This window comes from Pollicipes pollicipes, unplaced genomic scaffold (assembly GCF_011947565.3).
Source record: "Pollicipes pollicipes isolate AB1234 unplaced genomic scaffold, Ppol_2.1 Scaffold_6686;HRSCAF=7923_pilon_pilon_pilon, whole genome shotgun sequence".
NCBI lineage: Eukaryota > Metazoa > Arthropoda > Thecostraca > Pollicipedomorpha > Pollicipedidae > Pollicipes > Pollicipes pollicipes.
The window spans coordinates 2,381,201-2,391,842 of NW_023596921.1; the positions used below are offsets into that span (position 1 = coordinate 2,381,201).

General features: G+C 51.9%; 1 pseudogene; it reads right to left on the reverse strand.

Annotated features, from left to right (window-relative positions):
- Positions 1 to 9,198, reverse strand: part of LOC119107557 (uncharacterized) — a 17,709-nt pseudogene extending 8,511 nt beyond the window's left edge.
- Between the last annotated feature and the right edge of the window lie 1,444 nt (positions 9,199 to 10,642).

Genomic DNA, 10,642 nt, shown 5'->3' on the forward strand with positions numbered 1-10,642 from the left:
TGGCTGGGCTATGCCACGCCGTTCAACAGTTATCTTGGAAAAATATTTCAGGGGATCAAAGTGATGCTCCCCGCCCCAGCGCGTGTTAATGTCATGACCCCATTTCCGAGCCATGACGCCCAGTGGCCAGCGGAAGTGACAGATCCTTAAACAGTTGTCTGAAACCTGTTTTTTAAGATGGCAAAATCACTTATCGGTCAGAACCATGACGCCGCTCCCTGTGGATAGCAACTGGTAAAGAGTTTCAGACGTATGGAGCTCATTACTTACATTTTATCGATGACATTGAAAGACGGATAACAAGTGCAGCAACGTAGAGTTCACGGCCATGACACACTTCTGGGGTCAAGTCTAGCTACTAGCCTGGTGTAAACATACCAGGGCCGTCCAAGCCCACTGATACGATTGTGTTTATTTCCGCTGCACCGAGATAAGTCGATCACGTAAACACGCAGTGCAAAAACACATACTGCTTGCTAAGCATTTAGCACTCGTCAATGCACCATGCTCCAACTGAGAGCCATACGGACACTGGTAACATATTTCAATGTATTCAGCACAGACTTGTCGACAGCGGCAAAGTTCCAGCGTTGTTGGGTCAGTCATCACCTCAGTGTCACTTGCTCGAATGGCTGGAACTTAGGTAGGGTTACCAGATATGTGGCTAGAATTTTCCTTACGGAGCCCCAAATATCGGACATGGTTGAAACTCCTGCCAATTCGAACTGAATTCCATCAGAAAACGCTCAAAATCTCATGTAACCTCGGCTCAGGGGAACATGGCACCTTATCAGCCCCCCCTTCCCCTTGGCTACATGCATGGGTGGTACGTAGAACAGCCCACCCGGTCAAGTGTCAACAAAGAAATTCTCACAGAAAACAACGGACTTCTGCTTTCTGTGATGGTGGCTTATGTGCCCTGAAGAGCTGTTGCCGTCAGTGCACCGCTACTGATCTAGTACCGTTAGCAAGTAAGGTGGGATCATGATATCGCGTCTCTACCACGCCCACCGGTCTTTTTTATTTCCTCCCCATCAGGACAGGATCATGCTGGATATGACCCCAGTCTTCTCTTCAAAATCACAGCACGATCGGGAGATCTGCTTGCGTAGAAACGACGACACATGTGCATGCATTTCCGACGATATGAAACGTGCATTTTGTCTTATCCAGGGCAATGCGATATGAAGAATTGCGTGTTCAACAGAATCCTGGGCATGGAGGTGAGGCGAATAGCTCTCTTATTCGGTCTAAAAAGTCAGTCACTGACTTCAGGTAAGTCATTTTTAGGCTTCCGATGCGTTCTTTCTGGGTCTGAGAGAGCCATTTGCGAGCATACTCTCAAAACATTACTAGTTTTAAGACGGATTGAAATAATTGTTTGGACTATCGCCTTCGTCTGTTGTGCTAGGACGCTAGTGCGCTTGTGTTTATGTTAACACACTAGATGAAAAAGACGTTCAGAACAATTATTTTATCCGTGATGCAAACGCCTCGTCTCAGCAACTTCCCCAAACTATTCGCTCATCTTTCCTCTGTGTGTCTTTCCTTGTGAGAAATGGGCGCTTCCGAGTCTGCGACCGGCCATTCAGGCCAGAAATGGACCCTTCTTGCTGCTCGGGAGTGATATTGACCTTTTTGTTTTGAAATGTGTTCTTCCCAACATAACAATGGCTCTTTCCTGGCTAGAAAGGGTCCTTTCTGGCCCAATATGGGCCCTTTGCGGACCTTAGATGAGGTTTTAACACCTAATTTGGCAATGCAACAAGCGGATTGTTCCTACATATCACAGTGCCCCTTCCAAGCCATCGGGAATGATGAAGGGGTGGGGGAAGAAAACTTTACCAGTCTCCTCAAATGATGATGGGACATTTTTTCGCACTGTCCCACCCTCCGAAACACCGCCACTGGGCTCAGCAACATCCCGCTACCTCACAAACTCGTGGTAATGTCAGATTTCTTAACACCCCGCTCGTCTATTTGCCATCGTCCGCGTGGCCGCCATGGAGGACGCCTGGATCCGGACTCAGTAGCTTTTGGGCAAGATGAACAATGCTATGATTTGGTCATCTCTGATGGCACCGAAAAATCACAAATGAATTCTAGTAGCATGTAAGGCGTGGTTACGTCCACACTGTAAGGCACACAGCAATCCGGGGGACTTGTGCGGCTGCTGAACAAAACAGATCAACTTGACCTGCCATAACTGGACAGAGTTGTTTTTTGTCCTGACTATGAAATTGTCCATGGAGATTGTTTTCACTCACCTTGAAGAAGAATATGCAGAGAACGATGTCCACGGCCATGAACACGCCACAGATGTAGAAGCCGATGTTATAGTTTGTGCGAGGACCGGTGCTGGTCGCCTCTATCAGGCACCCCGCAAGCGTGCTCATCACACCGAGGCCGACCGTCCCCCAGAGACGCTGTCGGCCGAAGTCCGCGTCCGCCCGCTCTGTCGCACAGCAGGCCAACCTTCAGGCGGATAGAAGTCAAACGTCCGCCCGCTCTGTCGCACAGCAGGCAAACCTTCAGGCGGATAGAAGTCAAACGTCCGCCCGCTCTGTCGCACAGCAGGCAAATCTTCAAGCGGATAGAAGTCAAACGTTCACCCGCTCTGTCGCACAGCAGGCAAACCTTCAAGCGGATAGAAGCCAAACGTTCACCCGCTCTGTCGCACAGCAGGCAAACCTTCAAGCGGATAGAAGTCAAACGTTCACCCGTTCTGTCGCACAACAGGTAAGCGTTAACTGCTGCGTCGCACAACAGTCAAACGTTCACGTGATCTGTTGCAAAGCAATCCAACGTTCACCCGCTCTGTCGCACAGCAGGCAAACTTTCGCCCGCTCTGTCGCACAGCACGCAAACGTTCACGTGATCTGTACACGGCTAAACAGTTTCTGTCACACAGAGCCAAACCCGCTCTGTCACACAATTGCCAAACGTTTACCCACTCTGTCGCACAACAGCCAAACATTTGCCCACGTTGTCACGCAAATAGCCAAACGTTTATCCACCCTGTCGCACAACAGTCAAACGTTCCCCCGCTCTATCACACAATAGTTAAATGTTCACCTTCTCTGTCGTACAACAATCAAACGTCCGCTCGCTATGCCACAACACCGTCAGATGATCAGTTACTCAGCCACAGAACCGCCAAATATTCCTTTACTCGCACGCAAAACTATTAACCATCGAAGGGCTGTGACGTACAGCCATCCAACATTCAGACCAAGGGGAACCATTAAAAATTCAACCGTTCCGACCCCAGCGTTCAGATTCCAGCTGCCACGCTGTACAAACCTGGCCAATATTTACCCACCATGCCACAGGTCTGGACAACATTCACCCACCACGCCAGAGACATGGAAAGTATTCATTCTCCGTGCCACAGAAATGACTATCATTTACCACCTCAATCTCGCAGACCTCGCTAACATTAAGCCACCCTGCTACGCACAAAACCTACACCCGTTCTGCCTCAGACACCCCCACCCCTTCTCTGCCGCAAACCTGACCAACATCTGCCCACTCTGTTGCAGAACCGTGCAACATTGATTGGACCTGCCGTAGAACCACCAACGATTGTTGGGCCACATCAAACCACCAAACAAAGGTGGAACCATATAGCAAAGGAAAATAGAGACCGGTAGGCAGGTGAGAACAAGGAACGCGCAGCCGCTATCAAACACAACGGTAGATGACGAATGCATCGACGCCAGTACTGCATCACACTACGACGGTATGGGGCGGAGTTTCGGTTCTGCAACAAAACTTGAACGAGTGCAAACGGTATAAGCAGCACACACTTTTCCATCTTCTGAAGCCTCCGGGATCGATTTTTGGGGATTTGGTTGGGACTGGAAGCCTTTCGGTCAGCATTGGCCATTTCATGGATGTGGGCTCAGTAAGAGAGATGAGTGGTGGGGCAATGCCGCATGCCCTTTGGATGCGACGCATTCATGTTCGAATACATGTCTTTCGACACCAAAAACGCAGTCAGGCATGACTCAGTCATCGATAAGCGGAATTTCACTTTAAAAACGACCAGCTGCTCGCCATGCCGCCAGGTCAATGCACCTTAAGCATCCCGACCTCGAAAGTTCACCGTAAAGTCACCAATGTCACGAGCGGTAAATATGCAACAACGCATTATTCCGTTAATCATGTTCGAATACAAATCTTAAAACGGTCACGTAAATGCATGTCAGTTATATGCACCGTGGGAAACCTGATCTCCTTTGGCAACCACGCAGGCTTCTTGGCAATTAGCGATAGAAACGCGATCGCGCCGTTCTCCATTAGATGCATCGACTCCAAAGCTGACACCGGCGTCGCACTTGCCGTGACGTTGCGTATACGCACCTTTAATAACCTGAGCTCTTAGGTCACTGTGTAGCCTTCGGGTGGTTGGGTCAATATGCGGGACCCATGGTCACTTGGTGATATATTTCTTTGGATGTGATGCCTTACGGACGAAGTAATAAGCGAACGCGTACGCACCTGATGGCTATACGGTGACCTTTAGAGGTCAGGTTTCCCCAGGTGCACACATCCGACGACACGGAGGGTACTTAACTGCTTTACGATTGGGATTCGATGCATTACTAACGGAGTAGTGCGTGACCACGTTTTTAACCTCTAGTTGCCTGGACGCTAGGCGGTCACCTTAAGTGGCCAGCCTGTACAGGTGGGCGGTCACCTTAAGTGGCCAGCCTGTACAGGTGGGCGGTCACCTTAAGCGGCCAGCCTGTACAGGTGGGCGGTCACCTTAAGTGGCCAGCCTGTACGGGTGGGCGGTCACCTTAAGTGGCCAGCCTGTACAGGTGGGCGGTCACCTTAAGTGGCCAGCCTGTACAGGTGGGCGGTCACCTTAAGTGGCCAGCCTGTACAGGTGGGCGGTCACCTTAAGTGGCCAGCCTGTACAGGTGGGCGGTCACCTTAAGTGGCCAGCCTGTACAGGTGGGCGGTCACCTTAAGTGGCCAGCCTGTACAGGTGGGCGGTCACCTTAAGCGGCCAGCCTGTACAGGTGGGCGGTCACCTTAAGTGGCCAGCCTGTACGGGTGGGCGGTCACCTTAAGTGGCCAGCCTGTACAGGTGGGCGGTCACCTTAAGTGGCCAGCCTGTACAGGTGGGCGGTCACCTTAAGTGGCCAGCCTGTACAGGTGGGCGGTCACCTTAAGCGGCCAGCCTGTACAGGTGGGCGGTCACCTTAAGTGGCCAGCCTGTACGGGTGGGCGGTCACCTTCAGTGGCCAGCCTGTACAGGTGGGCGGTCACCTTAAGTGGCCAGCCTGTACGGGTGCATATGCCACATGTCGTGGCGAGGACATGACTATGTTCACATTGGAATTCCATCCATTTGAAACTGAGTTCTGCGTGACCACGTTTTCGGCGCTCACAAGTATGAAGACGAACATAACAGCGTTGCCATCTATGTGGACATCAGTACCACAGCCATCTCGGGAGACCTCCGCCAACGAGTCTTACCCCGCACAAGGAGCCTTCTTCTGAGTTTGTGCAGGTGTTCTGGTGAGGCTTCCGCCACGGCTGGCACTTAGCGGTATTGTACGTCTTTCTGAGTAGTTCCGGAAACAGGTAGGCCTAAGTGTTAGAACTCTAGGGGAGTTAGGTGTTGGCATCATACTGAAATATAAGTGTCCTTTGTCATGGGCTTATTTTTGATGGCACGAAGTAGTCTGCCTGGAATTACGGCGGCCCATAAATCAGATGGGATTTACAGTAGCAGATCGGTGGTGCCTGCCTCCATTTCATCTGGGATAGTTAGATGGGTCCCATCTGGGCTGCTGGTTATATGGATCCTACCTGAACTGGTTGTATGAGTCCCATCTGGACTGGTTACATGGGTTCCATCTGGACTGGTCGCATGGGTTCCAGCTGGGTATCGCCATGTGAGTACGAGCTGGACATGCCCATATAGGTCATTCCAACTGGGCAGCTAAGCTGGTCTCCGTGTGGGCCCCAGTTGGGCCCCACATGGGTCCCAGATGGGCTACCCATGTGGGATCCATTTGGCTTCCCGTGACATGCCCACATGGCACCGAGGTGGGCAGCCCTGATGGGTCCAATGTGGCTGACCATCCTGAACCCTCATAGGTCCCAGTTGGACACGCTGGCTGGGTAACAGCAGCGATGAAGTACCCATTTTTCCCGATAAGTATTAAAAACTGCCTAAGTTTCCACACCAATATTACGAAGATTTAATTTCCAGTTCAGGAAGGAAGCCCGTATATGCCACTTGTTTACGTCAGATCGAGGCGGACGGCCGCAGCTTACCCCTGATGAATGTGGCGCTACCAGGGTTGGGATGAAGCGGTTAGTGAGGGCAAGGCGCGGCTTCCCCCTGATGAATGTGGCGCTGCCAGGGTTGGGATGAAGCGGTTAGTGAGGACAAGGCACGGCCGCAGCTTCCCCCTGATGAATGTGGCGCTGCCAGGGCTGGGGTGGAGCGATTAGTGAGGACAAGGCACGGCCGCAGCTTACCCCTGATGAATGTGGCTTTGCCAGGGCTGGGATGAAGCGGTTAGTGAGGACAAGGCACGGCCGCAGCTTACCCCTGATGAATGTGGCGCTGCCAGGGCTGGGATGAAGCGGTTAGTGAGGACAAGGCACGGCCGCGACGCGTCAATCAATCATGATCCAAAAAGAGTGAAATATTTATGGCTTCAAGGCTGCATGCTGCATCCGAGTTATAAACCAGGACTCGACTGTTGATTTGCGGCGTTTGTGGGGCACAGAGCGGAAGTTTGACGAACCGCTTTGACTTCAACACAAAGGGAGTGTTCTGCGCCTGACGATGTTAAGGTAAGCATCAGATATGGTTAAATAAGTTCCCTCGTATTTATTGGTATTTTGTAAATGCAAAGCATCGTTCTAGACAACTAAAATTTACTGTTCAGCAAATACGATCGTTAACATCGTTTCATTGCGTCATGAAACGTTTACGTGATTTCAGTATCCCTGCCAGACTAACCGTGTCAGAACTGCCATTGTAGCGGATGGGATGTCTCACTTTTAGTACTTCAACTTGGCGAGAGGTGGCGTGTTACCTGGCGTGTGCTGGTTAAACCCAAACATTGTTATGTGAGCGTGTTTTAGCACTGTCTGGAGGTGTTTGCATCCACATACTCGTTATGGCGCTATTCTATTCGATCCCAGTTTCAAGTAACTGGGAATCGAATACCACCCTTTTACCATCGTTTTTGGCTTATCCCGCATTTTCACGACGCCCCGCCTACCCAAGACAACTGGTTCGTATGTAGACTGCCTGTGCCTGTCACGAGTGAGCCGCAGGGCCCGAGGTGAGGGTCCATCCGAGCGCCACGCGCACACTCGCATTTGGGTCTCTGTGCGGGTGGTTGTCTCGACGGCTGGGTCCCCAGGTGCACGCTGCTCTGCCCCGCCATTATCCGTTCTCCATCATCTCATAGCCCTGCAATGGTCATAACTGGCCGAAACTGCTCTAATCCAATAAACAAAATAACCAAATCGTGTTCAAAACCTACACCCAACGCATGATGCTGGATGTAGGCCAATGGCTGTCTGTTAATGCCACGAATCGTGCTGACGTACGTCAGGGACAAGTGGTTCGATGGTCATATTTATTTTGACCATGCGCACTACATGACTGTTGAAATGTTAGCATTGGTTTGGCGTTTGTATGGCATCACGCATGTCTGGGTGACCTTCAAATACACTGCGCCAAGTAGTCTGCACAAGTTCGCTTGCGTGAAGCTCAGAAACAAGAGGCTTAGATTCTTAAAAACGGCATGATTAAATTGCATTGATGATCGTCAAATTGGCTATGTCAGTCCAAAACTCCATGTGTGGGGGATTTTGGAAATGTGAAACATCAAAACCCCAAAATGCGGAATACTCAGTTTGGATTGAAGTCGACAGTTCATTCCCATTCAAAATGATTCAAAGCGTTTCAAAACAGAGGGCTCCCCCCCCCCCCCTCTCCGACCGGGTTGACTCACCGGCAACCTTGGCCGTCATGCCGTCCGCCATGCTCTGATTGGTGCTGACTCCGATCCAGGCGAACAGCACCAGCCCGGCGTACAGCCAGAACTGGTAGCATCGCAGATCGGCCGTGTCGCCGCCAGGGGCGCTAGTGTCGCTGCCGTTGACGCCGCCGGCGGCGGTGGCGTTGGCGGCGTGGGGCAGCGGTGGCACGAGCACGACGGAAGTGAGCGCGGCGGCCGTGACCGAGAGCACGGCGAGGAAGACGCGCCGGGCGGCCTGGTGCCGGTCGGCCCAGCTGCAGATGAGGGGCTTGCAAAGCATGTCGAGGAAGGGCGCCGAGGCGAACACCCAGCCGATGGCCACCTGACCGAGCCCCAGCTGACGCCCGAACACGTGCAGAAACGGCGAGGCTGAGCCCAGCGCTGCCGGCGAGGCACCGTGTGCTGGTCAGCGCGCGGGACCAATTGGGCCGAGACGGATCGGGACCGGCAGCCAGCGCGCGGCACACTGGCCAACAGGGCGGAGAGGCGGCGTCGAGACCTGCACCCGGAGGACGTGGCGCAACACGTGCCAGCACAGACCGACCTTATATAGGACGGTCTGTGACGGACGCTTATATGGGGAAGTAAGTGCAGAAGCAATGTGGACAGTACTCAGAGGGACCAGTGCAACACGTAAGAAGACGAAGTTTTTCAGTCGTAGCATGTTGAACACTGAGCACGTGACGTATGATTGGCGCACATACCAGGCGTCACTTTCATGATTAATATCCTGTTTCCCATCATCAACACGTGCCGGTACAAAAACCCTCGAACTCTTCTAGGATGGGCTAAAGACACCCCCTGACGCCCTTTCTTCATATAGCGATTGTATATGTAAAAGGCGCAGCCAAGATTGCCTTAAGTGGAGGGCGGAGTGAGTACCCTTAACACCAATGTTTGATTTTTTGTGATGAAAAACGATAAATTCGGGACTACAGAGAGGGATCCCAGGGCCCCGCCTCGCCTATGCTACTGCTGCACAGGCTCACTAAACACGGACTGACTGACCCACCTCCAAAGTTGAGGAAGTACTGGATCTTGTACGCGATGAGGTTCTTCCTGCACCAGCCCATGCCTGCGGCGGCGGCACCGCTGCTGCCGGCCGTCGGCCCCGCTCGGGTCATGTGACAGACCCTGTGCGCTTGCGTCAGCGGAACACACGTCTCGCCGCGCTGCCGTACTGGCACGGGGCGCCGACCGACGCGGACGCCCAGCTGACGGTCCCCCCCCCCCCCCTCCCCACCGCGGGATAGTGCGCAGGCGCGGGCGCCGGCCGTCGATATAGTGGGGCGGGGGCATGGGGGTGCGTCAAGTGGTACGTCACGAAGAATGAGGTCGGGGTCCCAGAATGGGCATAGCAGCGCTCTGAGATGGTGAGGGGGTGTAGACGGGACGCTTACCGACTGCGTATCACTACTCAGAACTGCGCATCCCTACCATGCCCGGAGCGCTCTTCTGATCATTTACCGCCATCGTATCAACCCCTCGTACAGCATCAGATATGCACGATATGTACACCGTATAGCATCGCCGAGGTGGCCAATAATAGTTTGATTTTCGTGGAAATGCCTACAATTATATGGATTTCCCCAGTTAGCTACACCATCTACATCTGAACACAAATATGTGTATTCAACGACAAGACTTGATTATCCACAGCCGGTTCCTGTCTGTCCCTCACAATGTGAGGAGGGAGTCACGTTTCATCGGTGACTTTGACCCCACTATGAATTTATTCGCCCCCTCCAACTCCCTTTTCAAACACAATTGACTTTATTCCAGAATCGGTTTCGCTCGCTTGCTCTCAGGAAACCGGCCAGAATTTCACGGAAAAGTTCTTATAACGTTCGACAGGATGTTTTGAGGCAGCATGACATTAACTTATTTTTTATACGGAAATTGAATAGCTCCTCATCCCCGATTCATGAAAATTATTTGCGACAAAGGGTTGTTGGAATCAACCCTTGACTATCAAATCGGTGCCCGGCCAATCCCAAGCGGGGGCGGGGTACAGCCAGCGCGACTTTACACATGCTGCTCTCTATCGTCTATCTTACAAACTAGTAGTACAGACGACGCGGCGCTCTAGGTCCATTCTCTCCAACGTAACTGAGCGGAGGATTCGTTCAACAGAAATGGCCACCCACCATCTGCTGTCTGCGTGTGCGGCATTGCTACTTCCAGATGGCAAACTACAAACAGCGAAATGCGAGAAGCGCACTGAGCTGAATGACGGCTGTCAACAGGTAAACGTCTCTACACTTGGAGGGGTCGGTGTGCAAGGCAATGCCTCGCAAATCTGAGCATGGATTTTCTTTCGCTCAGCATCGCACAGGTTTTTGAATTCTGAATATATATATATATATATATATATATATATATATATATATATATATATATGCGATATATATCGCACCAAATGTGTGCGTGTATACACGTGACACCAGTGCCAGGCATCAACCGTGGTATAGCTGAAACACTTTGATATATTATCAAACGGGTCACTTGCAGCATGATTGATGCCTGACATTGGCGTCGCAGTGGGTCAACCACGGACGTAGGAGCGATTGGGGCAAAATTGCAGGAGATCGCATCCATTTGAAATGCCGTTTTAA